Raw genomic sequence first — 18,827 nt, 5'->3', positions numbered from 1 at the left:
CAATGTCAACTCTGATTCCAATGTACCATAAGCTCTGATTGTGACGAGACAATAATGGGGCGAAGAAACCTAGAAAGACACAAGAGGATGACATTGAGTTGTCAGGTGATGCCATTACAGCAACAACACACCACTAGTCAACACTGTACAACATTCATCAGACATAACAATGACCAACACCATCACAAGAGACATGAGGTAAGAGGAAACCAATACACTGTGCCACACACATCAGCCATTAGCAGTGAGCAAATAACAGCCAGCATCCAAATATCTCATCTATGCTTCACCAGTAACAGCAAAGGCAACAGACAATGTCATAGTTGTTCAATGTTAACTTACACTCAAGGGAAGAAGTTGTCGATGAGCTGTTGACGCAGGTCAACACCTTCCTCTTCTCCACTATCATCATCACTGGGCATGTGTGGATTTGCAGCGGGGGACATATGCTGGTCATCATCATCCCATCATCCAGAATTCAGGGGGATGTCTTTGCGCAAGGCCATGTTGTGGAGCATGCAGCATGCAACTATAACCTGACACACCTTTTGAGTAGAGTAGAGTAGTGCACCACCGCTCTTGTCCAGACACAGAAATCTAACCATCAGAAGTCCAAAAGCATGATCCACTTCACGAGGTGTCCCCCCCATGTGCATCATTGAAGTGGACTTACCCTGGGGCCCTTGGATTCCTCAGTGGGCTCAGCAACCATGGCTGATTGGGATACGCAGAGTCACCTAGTTGTAAGAAACACAGGCCAAGTTTGTACTACAAATAGTTGACAGCATGTCACACATATAGCACACTACTTGACACAGCTTACTGACCAACAAGCCACGCAAGCTCTGGATGCAATTTTCCATCAATTGTGGGATGATGCTCTTACGCAGTATGTAGGAGTCATGTGCAGAACCCGGATATTTGGTACATACATGAGAGTTAATCTTATCAGCTTGGCATACCACATGCACATTAATGGAATGATAATGCTTCCTGTTATGGTAGATGTGCTCACGTGCCTGTGGTGGAACTAGGTCATTGGCAGTCAATGGCAGTGTGCAGTCAATGGCTCCAACAACATTAGGTATGTGACCAAGGTCAAACAATTCCCCCATCCCATCTGCCAGTTCATGCCTCCTTGGAAAGATGATGTAGTTGTCCTTGTAGGTCAACAATGCAAACAGGAATCATGCAGCACCATGCTGAACATAGGTTGAGACATCCCACTGGCGATGGCCCCTATGTACTGAAATGAACCAGTGGCAAAGAAATGCAGTACGGCCATCACCTTTACTGTTGGTGTCAAAGCTGTTGGATATGTTCTGTGAGGCCACAAATGGGGCTCCTATTGAGCACCTAGCTCTTGAAGGGTAAGGCGATTCAAACTGAATTTCCTTATGATGTCCTTATCCTCCATGTTCCCCAGCAGTGAGAAAGACCGATGCACAGTTGGTCGTCTCCTACGTATTCAGAAAGAGGACACATGTAAATATGAGTCACAGATGAGATGTGTCAAACATCTTACATAATAACTAACACAGCCCCTACACTGACTGAACCTTGAAATCAGCTTAATGCACAAGTCACTTGCACAGACACCTTGATCTACTGTAGTCCTTCATGTGGGCTGGATGTGCATACTAATTACTGTCAAATCAGAATCAGGCTATGTAATTGGTATATGGTACACTCCTAGATCTTGTGTCACCAGCCCTGTGTGTGGCTGACAGAGTAATTGTGACACACAGCAATAATTCTGAGTTGTACGTAGCGGCTGTCACTGCACAACCTTCTTGCTTAAGTCTCACTAACCACAACATCATTAAAAAATGAGCACAATGAGTGGACTACTATCTGGACAACTATCAATATAAATACAGCATTGTATACAGTGCTATAGGCACATTATGTGGTCAGTCCATCATGACTGTGGGATGAGTTGCCATTTCCCACAATGGCATGTTTATAAAAGTGAGACTCAATTACACCTCAAATCTATATACATGCCCACAAAGATTAAATTTGACATGCGAGTAAGTACATACCAATGCATTGCATGTGTACTCATATGACATGTGTGGGCATCATAGAGTTAAATGTCACACTCTCATTTCATTTTACAACCGCTATATTGTAAATGTATAGTGATCAGTGATGCAATTTGCAAAGTGACAATGCTACAGCACAATGTACGGTAGGGGTGCACCACCACTGCGGTCACGGGCATTTACCACAATTGAAAGATGCCGGATTGCAGTAGAGACCACCTGGCCCCCACGGTGTGACACTGCCTCTTTGAATGTCATTGCAGCCAATGGGAGCCGCCATCGCGGTAGTGCAATACATTTTTGAAACTCGCGATAGACGTGCATCTCTACTGCAGTCACAGGCATTGGAAACAATTGAAAGATGCTGGATTGCGGTAAAGACCACCTGGCCCCCACTGTGTGACACCGCCTATGCAAATGTCATTGCAGCCAATGGGAAGCAACATCGTGGTAGTGCAGTACATTTTGAAACCTGCGGTAGGCTTGCACTGCCACAATGGAAAGATGCAAACCAGGCAGACCAATTGCATCAGCAGAGTACCACTGAAACAACCCTGTGGGCCTATAAATGTCCGTGAGATAGCCGCACCTGTCATTTGCATTCAGACACTGCTGCCTGCAATTCATCAACACCAATTGCTGTACCTCTACTCTGGACCCAGTCAGGCCTGTCCCTTCACCACAGAGGAGCTGGAGGACCTTGGCCAGTACAGGCGCCTATATGGTGCTCCAGAGGTACTGGTAAGTGTATGAGTAAAAGTTTATGAGTGCTCAGAATGCTCAGATGGTTTTACTGTACAGTTGTATGTGCCTGTGAGTGCAAGCCAAAGTTTGTGCATTAATATTTTGCCAACAGCATAGTCCATACATGACCTAAAACTTATTGCACATGAGTATGTGGGTAGGATGGCAGCATTGACACTGCTGCAGCTCATTTGAAGCAAAAAAGTACTCATGTTGTTCTGAGATTGGGTAATGTAAATGTGTGAGACGCTGCCAAGCATGATGACTTCACATCCATGGGGTGTATAGCCTTAATTCCACAGATCCAAGACTACATGCAATGATGTAAAGAACATACTGTGGTTTAGCAGTTATACAGTTACACTGCTGATTTGAGGCACTCTAACTCTGCACACACATTCCCTGTGCCATGTAATGTAATTGTTCATTAAGTGTTCATATGCTCATTTATGACATGTACAATATAGATGGGCCAGAGGGTAGTGAATAATGTGTGTACTGCTTTCAAATTCACCCTATGGAGATATGGATATCCTGCACAGGAGTACAAGGCCTGTATCTATCACTATTTGTGTTAAATCACCTCAGACACATCTTCCAAATGTACGATGGACATGTCATCCTTCTTTTAAATCAATAATATGTCTTGCATGTCTCTTCACTGTTCCACCATTATGATTGTACATGGATGTGATTTCTGTGATGGTCCACGTGTGTCTACAGTGATAAGCCCTCAGGCCTGCCCAGTGAATGCACAATGTTTCAAGGTCCGATCACTAAAATGACTTTGATAAACATATGTGTTGTCCACTATCCTATTTTTGAAGGAGATATCATAGGCCTTAGGAGTACACAAGACAGGCCTACAACTTGTGAAAATAGTGTGTGAATGTAAGATCAGTTACCTAACTGTACCCGCCATGACACGTGTAGATATGCAATGGTCAAGGACATTAAGGGGTGTGTAGTGTAAGAAAGTGAGTCGGATCATCATTCACAGTGTATCGTATGTTATGCTCACTTGCATAGTGCATCACAGATGAGGCACATTTTCCAATTTCTTTCTGTGCTGGCACTCTGCATGTGTATGAGAAGGGCATGTAGTGTGTCCATCATCATATATGTATTTATTGCAATGTTATGGCTTGCTCAAAGTGTACTATGTGACATGGTGTATGGGCTCTACTGTCCATTGATGTATCTGTGTGTTTACATGCTCCTGTACTGTCACACAGTGGTGCACAATACAGTGTTACAAATAGTCAATTTCTTGTCTCCCAATGCGTACAGCTCAAGGTCCATCAGCGTAAGGCCATATGGAGGGCCATTGCCCGCAAGGTGCGGTCCCTGGGTGTCTCAAACCGATGCCATACACACTGCCACAAGAGGTAGGATGGCATCTGCCAGCTCAGCAAAAACGTGGCAGAAATGACGCTGGGGCTGGTCTTGCGAAGTGGCAGGTTGGCGCACAGGAACATGACACCACTAATGTCCCGCATACTGACAATAACACAGCCAGAGCTGGATGGACATTTAAGAGCACACCAGGAGCAAGTTGGGGGTGAGTATTGTCTTAAGTGTGACTTAGCGCATGAGTGACTGCCTGAATCCCAGACTAAAGCAAGTACAGACCTCTGTGATGTCTCTGGTGTGATGCAATGGCTCCTAAGTATCCTCATTGTTGAGTGCAGAGGGTCTGCAGGTGTCCAACATTTAGTTGCTCATGTGAATCCATGAACGTTGTCCTAGCTAGTCAGCTTGACATGTTTTTATCTCACATTTTGTGAATGTTGTCTGAAATTATACCTTCCTACACATGAAAGTATTTGTGTGAAGTGTGTAGCCTGTACACTTGTCAGGCTTGTGTGCTCTGTGTGGCTATCACAATAGTGTGCTCATGTGATGATGTGTAAGTGGTTATATTAATGCACAAATGTGGACTCAGGGGGTAGTGAGTTGGTAGAGGTTGCACCTGTCCCATGGGTTGTGTTTTTTCACAACAACTGAGATGACAGCATCATTGCAAAACAATTAGCCAAATATAAGCAGCATGACATCACAAAATGTGATTTCCTGCCACAGTGACAGCAAGCGCACAAAGGTGCTGAAGAGTGTAGGTGGTGATGATTGCAGAGATGCATTGGCTGGTTTGCATTCGCCAACTGTGCACATGGCAACATGACTGGGAAGGTTGGACTCTGGAATTTAAATGCAATTTTGCAGAACCAGGTTATTGTGAGATTGTTTGGGCACTAGGGCTTAACATGGTTGGATGAGGTCAGTTGGTAGGCCAAATTGTGATGTGACTGAGGTGTTGTATTGTAATTTGATAGATGAACAGAAGCAAATGTTACCCAGAGTGTCATTATTCAGTATGTGTGCATTGTGGAGGGGTGTCCATATGCATCAGTGCATGGTGAAGTTGTGGCTACTGCGTTTAACCAGTGACTGATTTTTTGGCACATACATGTGTCATCAATATCATCAGTCAGCACAACATAGGGATGTCACAGGCCAGACTGTAGGTATTGTCACATAGTAGCTGTCCTAATGGAGGCCACTCACAACTTCATCTACAGAGGGCACTATCATGCCTTGGCACAATGAAGGTCTGTCAGGCAATTGTAAAGATGTTGGTATGTGACATGTCACAACACATGAAGGCCTTGCATTACATTGCCATTCTCATGCTATTGTGCATTGGCTATGTGACAACATTGTTACATGGGGCTTATTTGGACTTCATTACCCAAAAAGATGAGTCCATGTTACATATGCTGCCGTGTGAGTGTCAGAGACATCAACTGGCAGTGAACACCAGTGAGCATCATGTTAGCGTTCATTTAGAGACGTGTGTTGTGTACTCCAAAGAAATTGGTACATCTACACAGCTGACACCAATAAACAACCGTAGTTGTGCTTCAATACCAAACATAGTGGATTTAAGGAGGTAATATCACTTGCTAATGGATATATTTTACTTTGTATCTGTGGTGTTCAGTGAAATATACTTCAAATGTGACTGAGATCACATATTTTGATGTGAAGCTATCTTACCTACAGGCGCGTAGGTGTGCCTACAGACAATTGTTTGTGATGTTTGAATGTAGGTACATGCACAGCTATTTGGCTATGTCAACGCAACATGGAGAAAGACTATCAACTAAGCATGTTTCCATGCATCATCTGATGACTGCACACATTTGGAATATGCTGAAAGTACATGGAGTAGTTAAATGTGGGCGTTTCAGTCAAGTTATTTGTGTCTGTATTGCATATAATGTTTCTGAGTATGGCACTATACTGAACCTATTTCTCTGTCTCTTGCAGCATCTACTGAGGGCAGGGAAGGCTGGGTCGACACCATTGGGGAAGCTACTGGCACGACTGGTACACAGGAGTTCAGTGACACTGAGGGGAGCAGCGCCTCGGAGGGGGACAGGAGTGCCTTGGAGGATTCCTACCAGGAAACACCAACCTCCACATCTTCCCAGTCCATTGGTGACTCCTCAATATTGGCGGGCACAGGAAGTTCAAGATCTGCATCTTCTTCTGCCACACCTCGTCCTGTGTCCACCCTCCCGGATGCTCCTCAAAGTGCTATCCGTGCCCGCAGCCCTAAGAAGGGTAGAGTTTCCTACCCCCCAGGTGCCGCTGCCCCTGCCCCTGTCTCCCCTGCTGCCCTCAGTGTGGCGGCAATAGACATTTTGCGGCAGCTGTGTGTGCTTCAGACTGCTCTCCTGAATGCCCTCCAGGATCATGGTAGCAAGTTGTAACAGGTTGTTGCGTTCATGGAGGGCATTAATTCGGACATGTAAGGGCTACACCGAACTGTCCAGTCTTTGTCCTCCACAGTGACAGCATCCATTCAGCAGTCCCAGGCTCCCAGTCCATCTCCTGTCCCTTCTGCAACCACACTCCCAGTACCCCCACCTGACCACAGTACATACACCAGAACCCTCAGGCACCCAGTCATCCACACGCAGCACACAAAACTAGCACTCTTAGTGAACCAGACACCATACACCATCACCACAGCACACAAAGAGCACACATGACCGCAAAACAAAAAGCCCATCACAGGACACTCAGGGACATAAGGCCAAAAACATACATCCACATTACATTTCTCAGATTCATCACCATCCAAGGGCACTCCCCGTCCCCAAACCTAATCCCAAAGACACACAAACACTTGCCCTGTCTGAGGTGAACCTGGTGCCTGCCACAATTAAGCCCAAATATATTCAGAAGGCAGTTCCACCCAAAACGTTGACTCCCACCCACACCCCTGTGAAGCATGGGCAAGAGAGCAACGTGGGGATTGTACCTCCACAACCGAGAATGCAGGGGAAAATGTAACCCCGCCACCAGTGTACCACGGGGTCCAGCAAATCTCCACTGGAAGATCCACTACCACCTGCTATACCTTCAGGGAAGAGGGAGGCAGTTGGGGCCACCCCACTGCTCACATATAGCAAGACACTTGTGGGATATCGGATCCCAAAACAATTGAGACCCAGCCCTACACATTTACCATCAGCCAATGAGCCTCCACACAGCATGTCTCCACCTCCCCGGGCCACCACTCCACCCGGTCCAGGCAGCCCTCAGGCTCCCAAATCTACAGACCCCTCTACCTCAGCCATTTCTCTCCCTCCCAGGTCCAGTCCTCCAACCAGTCCAGACAATCAGCACCCTCCCAATTCAACTTCCACCTAAATTTGAAGCCAATCCCCCCTTCCCATCCTATTCCTCCCTGAGCAGTGCCTGGATTGCCCATTTGAGGCCACTATCCTGTGGTGATTCCCATGGCAGTGGATGGTGTTACATGTTTTCATGCACAAATGTGCAGACTTGACATTTGGACTGGCCAATGGCCTTGATGTTTTGCACTTTTGATGTTGATACAGAGTTTATGTAATAAAGACTGTAACTTATGTTTTGAGCTTTGTTGTTGCCCTAGCTAATGATGCAGTGCAATGTATGTGTATATGTTCATCTGTTACATGCCCTGTACGCCACATTCACATTGGCATCGGTTTGATTTTCTTTTGCAGAGGTTCCAGCAACATTTGTCTTTATTGACCCAGAGGCTTGCGGGTTCAATGATGCTTATCTGTGATGGTCTACTCTTGTCCTAATCATTCTATTGTCGGGTCTCTAGTTTTGTACAGATGTCATATTTGGATCCTGTACCACAACAGCAGAGAATTCCATTCACATGATAACTTGTGGGGTGGACAGGGTCAGTCATATCTGTGGAATCTATCTTGATGTGTACACAGAAGTGTAGATGTGTAGTCATCTTGCACTGGCCTGGTTTCATAGTCACATGGGTACTTTAGAATGTGTGCACTTGAGTAGTCATACAGTCTGATTTTCCTGTCATTAGCTGAAGTGTTGATGTGTATGTGCCCTTGAACATGATACTTATACACATGTATGATCCAGTTAAGGAGTGCCTGTTTGTTTACATGATCAGGCACCTGCTGTAGATTGTGGGCACAAGCAGGAGTTGTTTTTTGATCAATGTGCGGTGTGTCGGTATGACCTTGCATCCTGGGTACACCTACTTGTTGTCAACGTCATTTGTGAGTATGCATAGTGTGTCACTGGAATGTCTGTGTTGTGTTTTTATGATGAGCCAGGGCTCTTGCTTACGTTTGTTATCACTGTGCTGACTGGCTCAGGCAAACAAACATTATAAGTGACTTTTCACATACATTGATGTCATTTTACACTTTATTTTGACCACTACATGGTATTCTGAGTCATACCAGACCCCAGAAGAGGAGCTTTTGATGCCTACACATTGGGAGTTACTCTTCTGTCCAATACTAATGTACACACCACTTAAGTCTAATATCTTCCACCCCATGCCTTGCCTGTGTTTGATCCTCCCAACCACTTCATAGTGTGACACTATACTGTGGGAAGATGATGTATGTCCATAACCAATCACATTTCCTATCCACTGTTTGGCTACAGATGGCTAAGCTTGTTGGACTTCTTTTGATGTGGTTTGTGAAACAATTGTTTGGCATTTGGTTTGGGATCAGATATCCCTAAGTGGGTTTCCGACATTTGTAGATACAAGCCAGGGTGTGGCATTGGTCATCAGGGAACACACAGGGCCTTATTTTTACCTTTATCTGTGCTTCACACAGGTGTTGAGTAGCGAAGGTGGGAGATAGGTAGATGAGGGGTATGTGTGAAGGTCATACTTGGGTTTACAGTCAGGGAGTATCACCGTGAGTCATGAGTGTTGTGCTGGTGGCGTACACATGTCAAGATAAGAAGATAAGGAGGTGCATTCCAAGCCACAGCAGTCGCCCATTCTCACCCGGTGGAAATGTGGAATCACTGCAAGGAACTGTGCCATAGAATGTAGGTTTCTCGGGGGCACGTAGAATTTAAAACGCTTCCTAAGGTAGCCAGGGAAAGACTGATACAAGGCCGCATGCGCTGTTGTGAGGGCTTTAAATCTCACTCTTTCCGCAACCGGCAGCTAATGGAGATCAGGCAGACATTGTCGTATGCTTGACCTTCGAGGGATATTCAATAAAACCCTGGCCTCGGCATTCTGGATAGACTTGAGTTTTTTCTACTGGTAACCAGGAACGCCCACATAAAGAGCATTCAAATAGTCAATGCATGACGATATTAGGGCGCGTATGACCATCTCTTTAGCCGGATGTGGTAGAAGTGGCAGAAATTTCCTAAGAGATCTAAGGACACCAAAACATTGTCTGGCAATTTTTTTTATCTGTAAACCTGAGATCCTCATTAAACCAGACCCCCAGATTTTTTACAGGTTGGCACTCTGAATTGGGAATAGGATATTCGGTCGGCCAAAGGGATTTCTTGAATTGCAAAGGAAAAGAACCGTACAAGAGGATTTCGGTCTTATCCTCGTTGCACTTAAGCTCCCCAGCACAAAACCATTTAAAAACAGCTGACAGGCAGGGTCTGGCCGGAGAAGAGTCATCTTTATTCCAGGTAAAGAGGAGCTGGGTGTCATCAGCGTAAGCTATGACCTAGAGCCCCAGCTCCTCAGCCAGGTAAATCAGAGAGGTCACATAAATGTTGAAGAGAAGAGGGCTAAGGGTACAGCCCTGAGGGACTCCAGTGGACATAGCTTGCGGCGTAGAGATGAACGGGGGTAGCCAGACTTGCTGTGATCGTTGGTCCAAAAAAGACCCAACCCAATGTCAGCCAGCCCGGCCAGCAGCAGAGAGTGAGGGACAGTACTGAATGCCGCAGGGATGTCTAATAAAATCAAAGCCACTCTGCCGCCAGAATCAAAACACTCTCTGATGGCCTCAGTCACTTCAACCAGGCCATCCGTAGTATGCTTGGCCCTAAATCCAGATTGAGCTGGATTGAACAGGCCTTTGTCTTCCACGAACTTCCTTTGCCTTCTCAAAGACTTTAGCCACTGCAGGCAGAAGTGAAATTGGCCGGTAACTTGTAGGAATCAAAGGATCCAGCAATAGCTTTTTAAGCAAAGGCAAGAGTTTGGCTTGCTTCCACGTCAGAGGGACAGTTGATGTCTTCAGGGATAGATTAATCAGAGTGTTAACCTCTAGGTTAACTGTCTCAGCCACTGATGCCAGCATCCTGGCCGCGCAGGGATCTGACTGAGAACCAGATTTAACCCCTTCCAGGCTGATGACGAGCTGGGCTCGTCATGGTGTAACCTCCTCGCACGCTGATGACGAGCCCAGCTCGTCATGTAACACTGGTATTTGCGTTTTTTCAGCACAGGAGGGGAAAACCATTAGCAGCCATGAGGTTAAGAGCTTTTACAATTGCCAAAGAATCTTGCAGAGTGATGGAGGAAGAAGCAGAGAAAACAGATGATCCAAGTGGACCCCCTAGTCCGGCTGACGGGACAGCGCCCTCAGCTGATAGAGTCATGGTTGAGGATATCTTAAAATTTTCTTTAATTGCCAGAATTTTATCGATAAAAAAACTCGATAATTTCTCACACCAAGAGGCCGACATAGGAAGAATAGTGCTTTCAGCCGTGGGTGCCTGGAAACTCTGTACAATTGAAAACATTTCCTTAGCATTATTTTTTGAGAGAACAATTCTCTCAGCATAATACATGCTTTTAGCCTGCAGAATGGCAGCATAATACCGTTGTTAAGCTTTCCTCAATAGCTGTTAAGCCAGGGGGCAGTAGGATTGACGCCAGCTTAGCTCTAATTTTTTACATACCCTCTTCTGAGCCTTAAGCTCCTCAGAGAACCAAGGTTTCGAAGGGGAGTCTCTGCTTCATCTGGGGGGACAGGAGGAGGAAGTAAGCTCGACTGCCTGAGTGATCCAGCTATTAAGATTTTCCCAAACTACCTTCATATCTTGGGCTAAGTCTGGCTTGGACTCTGCCAAGGCTGATCTAAAGGCGTCAGGATTGATTTTGAGTGCCAATCTGTGCTGGGTGTGCTTTTTTGGGAGGAGAGGGTCTTTAAGACACCACGAGAATGGAATAACCGCATGAGCGGTCCAGGTAACTTGAAATAGGGCTTAATAATAATGGGAAAATTAGAGCAAATAGTGTCCAGGATGTGACCTCCACAGTGATTAGGGGAATTTATCCATTGGGATAGCTGATCCAGGTGTAGTGAATCATAGAACTACCTCGTATCCCCTACCTCAGTACAGTCTAGATGTATGTTTAAATCACCTAGAAGAGGAAAGTGGGAGAAGTGCAATGATCGAGGAATGATAATGTCATCCAATGCTTTCAAAAAGGTACCTGTAGGACCAGGAGGTCTGTAAACCAAAATATCGCCCAATGAGAATTGTGGGGAGATGGTAAGGGAAAAATCCAAAGCCTCACCCTCTCCATTGCTCACAATATCTCCTTGTTGCAATACGAGTAGGATTTCGTGATGGTCTGACCAAGAAACTTTATACAGTCATGTAAGAGTCCTTCCAAAGTGAACTGGGTGGGTCTGTGGGTCCTATTTTTCTTTCCTGGTGCTAGCTTTGAAGTGTAAGAAACTTCTGAAGGTTCTTTGAAGTGCTTTTTCCTATACACCACTGCAACCCCCCCTCCTCTGCCCATTAGGCGATCGACCCGGGACACTTTGAGACCCCTAGGAATAGCTAGTTCTATAACGGAGTTGGCGAACTTATGGAGCCACGTTTCTGTAATAAAAAGCAGATCCAGAGACTCATCCTCGATAAGGTCCCAAATATCCTGAAAATGGAAGACCAAGGGGCGAGCATTAATAAGGGCTGCTCGGATAGGGGGGTCCGCTTGACTGTCTCCTCCCAGGAACACTGGGGTGGGAGTATCTGTGGTGCACAATGAAAAGTTACACAACTCACAAGTAGTGTCATGGTTTTCAAAGACTTCCCAAGGGAGGCACGGGCAAAGTGGAGTACGAAGCTGGCACAGCTCGGCCCTATACTACCTTTGGGGTGCGCCAGAAGGATGTGGGATGAAACGCACATAGTGGTCGGTGCTGGCCGCTTCTGGGACACGCACCGCTGGATTGCCTTAGGCATGCCAGCGGTGTCCCAGTGGCGCGCACGTGTAGCGTGCATTTTTTATAACCCTGCCTCCCCGATCAACTAGAGCACGCACTGCAAGAATGGCGTCACTAGCCTGAGGCCGGAAATCAGCCCAGAAAGAACCATGCAGGAAGGGGAGAAATCTCCATCTCAAGTGCAGTGCAGGTAAGATTTCAAGCATAAGAATTCAGATTTTGTTCAACAGTAATTTTTAAATATCAGTTAAAACAAAAGCGCATCAGAGTTTTAAGTAACAGCAAAAAAGCAAATTCAATTTCATTCAGCACTGATTCAAAAATCTCAGTTAAAACAAGATTGTATCAAGATATTAGTAGTAAAAGTCAGGACTTTCTGAATATCAAAGGGGGAAATAAGAAATATCTCTATTTCTACCCACATGGGAGGATATCCAGGAAGCTCTGAAGAGAGCCACCGGTCAGCTTGCATTAGGGAAAATGCAGAATGATGTGTTTTGCAATCGGGAAAGCTAACACCTCGGTTAGGTTTTTCCTTTTTTAAAGAAGACATAGCTATGTGAGGGGGTTTGTTTTTCCACAGAAATTTTGTTAAGAGAGAATCAATTTTCCTAAAATAATACCCAAGAATGCGAACCGGAATCATGGAAATAATATTTAATATCAGAGTGGTGAGCATCATTTTAATCAAATCCATTTGGCCCCACCAGGAGAGAAAAAGAGGATGCTGACGTGTATTAGTATTTTTTTAATGTTTCGGTAATGTGATCGAAATTTATTTTTAATGTTTCAGGAATTGTCAGAGAGAACCACAGGCCCAGATGTTTAATTTTAGAAGGTTGCCAAGAGAAGTCCATGTGAACAAAAAGATGCTTTTGATATAAAACATTGAAAGGTAAAACTTCACAGTTATCAGTATTAAGCCAATATCCTAATAGCTTGGAAAATGTATTGACTTGTTGAAGAAAAGGGTTTTAGGGTTAGAACCACATAAAAGAATGTCATCAGCATAAACGGACATTTGAACCTGAGGAGGACCAAATGGGAAACCTGAAATATGAGCATCCTGTCTGATTAAAGTTAGAAAGGTTCCCAGCGCAATGACAAACAATAGAGGTGTTAAAGGACACCCTTGCTGTAACCCTCTAAGCAAAAGGAAGTAATCTGAGGTTCTATCATTAACAAAAATTGAGGCTGTGTGACCAGAAGATAGCAGGGAAATTAATGCAATCAATATTGGAGGAATACCAACCCATCTTAATGCGTGAAACATAAAATCCCATTCAATCCTGTCAAGATGTTTTTCTGCATACAAAGCAATAGCAGCAATAGGGTGATCCAAAGGTGAAGCCTGCTGAGAACATTGAAAAAGACTCAAGACTAGTCAGAGACTAATTGTCCTTTAACAAAGACGGATTGTTCAGGACCTATCAGATCAGGCAGGACGGGATCAATAAGCAATGACAGAATCTTGGTAAAAATCTTATAGTCAGTATTAACGAAAGAGACGGGACAATAGTTCTTACAGAGAGAGTGAACTTTATTCTGTTTTGGAATTAAGCAAACCATGACTTCTTGGAAAGTGCTTTGAGATACACCATAGAAGTAAACAATTGGGTAGGAGGAGTTTTGCAAAATAGTTGTAAAATTCAACAGTAAACCCATCAGGCCCAGGAGCCTTCCCTCGACCTAGCAATAAAACTGAATGAGTGATTTCCACTAAGGAAATATTGGTTTCTAATGAGTTGAAATCAATGTGATGGGAAACAGGAGAAGTAAAGGACTGAAAATAAGTGGAGAGATCAGACTCCTCTGGTTGTGTTTCTTGAAAATATAGGTTTTTATCAAAAGAAACAAATTAATTTACAAAAAGGAGTACCAGTAGGACCATGTCAAGATGCTATTCTAGTTTTGTCTCTTCTCACTTTTAAATAATTAGCCAGCAGTTTCCCCATTTTATTCTGACCCCCATAATAGCGAGTACTACTTTTCAATAGATAGAAAGAGACAGCATCCGTAGATGGCCTATTAAAAGTGAGTTTAGTGCCAATAAGATTTTTTAGGAAAAACTCATCATTGGAGTGACAGTACGAATATTCTTGCTGTTTAATTTTATTAAATACTTGGGTAGTTCGGGCATCTAAAGATTTTTTCTTTTGTGAGACGAAATGTACTTAAAAAAACCCTGGCGGTTGCCTTGAAGGAGTACCAAATCATTGAAAAAGAGGACTCCGGGGTTGAGTTGATAGTGAAAAATTCTGAGACAATGGAACTGAATTGTTGTTGAATTTAGGATCCAAGAATAATAAATTGTTAAAGCACCATCTACCTGAGCACGGAGAAAAAGGGATAAGGTCAAAATCCACTGTACTGGAGCGTGATCTGATATTAAAATTGCTCCTATCTCAGTTTAAAGAGCATGTTGAGCTAAAGATGTGCTCAGAAAAATATAATCAATACAGGATTGTGAAAGGTGTGGAGCTGAATAAAAACTGTTCTCTTGAAGGTCAGCATGGCAGAGTAACCACATTTCAACTAACGATTCACGTCGTATTGTGGAAGTAAAGTGAGAGTGCATTTTATTGGGAACAAACTTAACTGTCAAGTACCTGTCCAATATGGAATCATGAATTTGGTTACTGTCACCACTAAATATAATGTAGTCATCATCATATAAAAGCAGTTTATCATAGATGTTTGTCCAAAAAACCTTATCGACAGAGACTGGACCATATAGATTGAAAATAACTACAGGTATCTTATAAATAAGGAGCTTAACAACAACCCATCGAACTTCAGTGTCAGATTCTTGATGAACTAATGAAACATGCAATTTTTTATAGCAGAGTATCAGAACACCATTCTTCTTACCTAAAGCAAGAGAATTGAACATTTCTTCCACTTGGAAGCTTTAGACTCAGAAAGTTGTGATTCATACAGCAGCACAATAACAGTTTTTAACTCGGCTAGATAAGATAATACCTGTTGCCTTTTAATAGGGTTACCTGGCCCTTTAATATTCCAAGTAGTAACCTGGAAAGTAAGTTAAAAGTAAGAACATGAACAATCAATATGCTTACAGTAGCGAGATTGAGATTGGGATAAAAAAAATATGAAAAAGAAATATGATAAAAAATAAAGTGTTTGTTTAGTAAGAAAAGGAAGGAAAAAGAGTGATAAAGTAGATAATATGAAGAGGAAAATGATAGCAAAGAACTACATAGAAAAACATGAACAAAGGGGAAATAAAACAAGAAACAAATAGACAGTACAAGTCATACGAATGATGACTGAATAACATACCTACAAAACAGAAACATGAAATGGGGTGGCAACACCAGGAGACAACGACAACAGCACTCGAGTTCTATCGGAATTTAGGGTAACCTTGGATGGGTAAAGATATCAACACATTGAGGAGACCATTTGGGAGATGGGATGTGAAAAATACATCTGTATTAGGAAGAAGAGAGACAATAAGAATAAAATAATTTTATGAAAAGAGAAGAAAAGGAGAAAAAAGAGAAAAGAGACTAGTGAATGAGCACCTTAAAAGTTAGACAAGAACAAAATAACATTCAAAGAATTATGCAGAAAGTCCTGTAGTGCAGCTGGCTCATCAAAAGTGGTAGTCTTCTCCTTATAAGTAAATTGAAAAAGAAAAGGGTGGATTACACCGTATCTGGCAATTATAGATCTTAGCTGAGAACAATGATCCAGGAATTTTTTACGACGATCCGCAGTGACTGACACAACATCCTGAGAGAAAAACAGTTTATGACCCTCCCAATACATTTGTTTTGGGGATTTGATAGCCGACAAGTTTTGTAGTAGTTGAGTATTTTAAAGGAAAAACATGATGACACCACGTGGTTTCATTGAGACCCTGGGACCAAGTCTCTGGGCCTGTTGTATGTTAAGTGGAGCAGTAGTAGACATGTTTAGAAGCTTGGGCAAAAAAGTCTGAAAATATTTTCAGGGAGTTTGTAAATGCAGAGGTTATTCCTATGGTTTCGATTTTCAAAGTCCTAGTGTGCTTTTTAAGAAAAGATATTTCAGATTCCAGAAAAGAGATGCGAGAGCAAGTAGATTGAAGAGATTCCATTTTTGTTCCACAACAAGCACATGTCATTCCAAAGAAGTCCATTTGTCATCCAGATGTTGCAGAGTTTTATTAGTTTCCTCCATGAAGGGTTTTAATGCATGAATTTCCTCAACAATCATATCCATGGAGGCTGACGAGGAGTGCACTGTGGATGGAGGGCCCTTTTTTGGTCTTTTAGAGGATCCCACAGGCATCTTCCTTGAAAGCTGCGATTTTGGAATGGCGCCTGGTGAAGAGCCAGGTTTATGAGGAGAGGCATCCTCCATGTCATTATGAGTGGAGTCTGAGTCAGAGTGTGCAATGTGTTTGGAGGAAACCAAAAGTTTAAGGTTTCTTAGTCTCCCCATACATTCAACAAAAAAGGATCAATTCCAGAAAAGGATTACTGCTTTATGTGATGAAAAAAAGGAAGCAATTCCTTTTTTAAAAGGAACTCTCACGCACCAACCTAGTTGGTGGCATGCTTCATCATAGGGTTCCCACCCGAGTAGCCAAATTCCTCCCAGGTGTGACGCCTGAATTACAGGGGAGCAGGTTTCTTTGTGCGGAGTGAGTGACAAGTGACATGGATTGCTTCTAAGACACCTTGAAATGTATTGGTGGAGTTTTAGGACAAGATTAAAAAACAAAGTTGGGGGATGTCCTATATGGCTTAATTGGTCATTGACATCCGTGGTGTACTCATGACAAGGTCTACATGTTTCAGCCTTTTTTAATGCGTTGTGGCAAGGCTTTCTTCAGGACCAGGGAAAACAATACAGTGTGCACTCCCTAAGGTGCACACATACGGTGCAAGGTGAACCCCAAACTTGCAGTTCACCTTGCATCCAGAGGAAGGCTTGTCTCCCAGGCCAGGCGTCTTTAAAACACCAGTGCCCGAGGCTAACTTACGTGTGCGTGATCACGCATATTGCGGTAACATCAGCACGTGTGCCTCGTTGCCGGTAAGGTTAACCTTTACTTGCTAGGATTTTCCTGAAGTAAAGATTTATTTAGACAGTGAATTTATTGTGGACATTTATGTGCATTTAAACCGACGGCTTATGCTAAACTCAATGTTCAAACACCAGCGTGTGTATTAGGCTATACTTTCCACTCATTTACATAAATTCCGCTGGAGAAACGGACAGGGTGCTGTTAAGTCATATTTAGCTCTTAGTCAAACAATATCACACATTTCGGTAGAAATTTTAGTTTGTCAAAATCTCCTGAGGTATCATAAGTGTCAGATGAAGCGAAGCAGAATTACTTTTGGGCAAGGTGAGCTCAGGACACAAGTGGACTTCATCCCCCAAGCAGCAGTATGGCAGGAGCTACGTTTGCAGAGTGATGTAAAAAGGGAGCGTGGCCTCGGACCTTTCTCAGCAACTCAGGCGTGTTGTGCTTACTGGAGGTACCTGGTGGGTTAGTTGGCCCTCAGGTACCCTCAGGAATGAAGGGGGCTTAATACCCAAACTTAGAACACACCAGGAGGCACGTTTGCAGGGTGGTGGAGAAAGGGGGCGTAGCCTGTGTCCACCTCTCAGCAATCCCACTGTTGTGGGGCTTACTGAAGGTAAGAGGTAGGCTTGTTGGCCCCTAAGAACTCCCAGCAGTAAAGGGGACTTCAATCCCCATCCAAGAGCGCACCAGGGGGAGCGTTTGCAGAGTGGTGGGCAAAGGTGGCATGGCCTGCTATGAGAATTTAGCAATACTGCTGTGTGGGACTTACTGGAGGTAATAGGAGGGGTAGTTGGCCCTAAGGCTGTCCTTGGAGGACAACTACCCCTCCTGTTACCTCCAGTAAGTTCCACACAGTGGGATTGCTAACACCTCTTTAGAGGACACACCCACCTTTCTCTACCACTCTGCAAATGCGTCTCCTAGCAGTCTACGGGATGGGGGATGAAGTCCACTTTATTCCTGAGGGACTTTGGGGGCCAAAAAGCCCTCCTGGTACCTCCTGTAAGTCCTACACAGCAAAATCCCTGAGAGTTGGTCGGAGGCCCAGCATTCTTTCTCCACCACTCTGCAAATGCATCTATTAGTTAAAGAAGTGTTTGCAATGCAATAGTTTTCGCATTTGCGAGAGTTAGAGCTATTGACGTTGTAAATAAAAAATATTTTTACTAATGTTTTTTGGAGTGCAGTGTATGTACGTTGTGTGTAGTATAATTATTTGGTAAGTTGTGCAGTGAAATTATATGGATAGAAAGTATGTGGTAGTTAGTGTGTAGGAATTATGTAAAGTGGGATTATGTGTTCTGAGAGTAATTATGGGGTATGTTAGTCTTTGTTGTGTAGTGATAAATTCAGGTTTAGTCTTCCTCATTTCCATAGAAGGTCACCTATGAACTCAGTGAGACAAAAAAAAGGAATCACTGAGGAGCACTTGTGGACCAAGTCAGAGGTATGAGCAGGGCCACTGGAATAATGCGACTGTATAAA

The sequence above is a fragment of the Lissotriton vulgaris genome, chromosome 2_1, assembly GCF_964263255.1.
Source record: "Lissotriton vulgaris chromosome 2_1, aLisVul1.2, whole genome shotgun sequence".
Lineage (NCBI taxonomy): Eukaryota > Metazoa > Chordata > Amphibia > Caudata > Salamandridae > Lissotriton > Lissotriton vulgaris.
The sequence above is the reverse complement of the archived record's forward strand: the minus strand, read 5'-3'. Positions refer to the sequence as shown.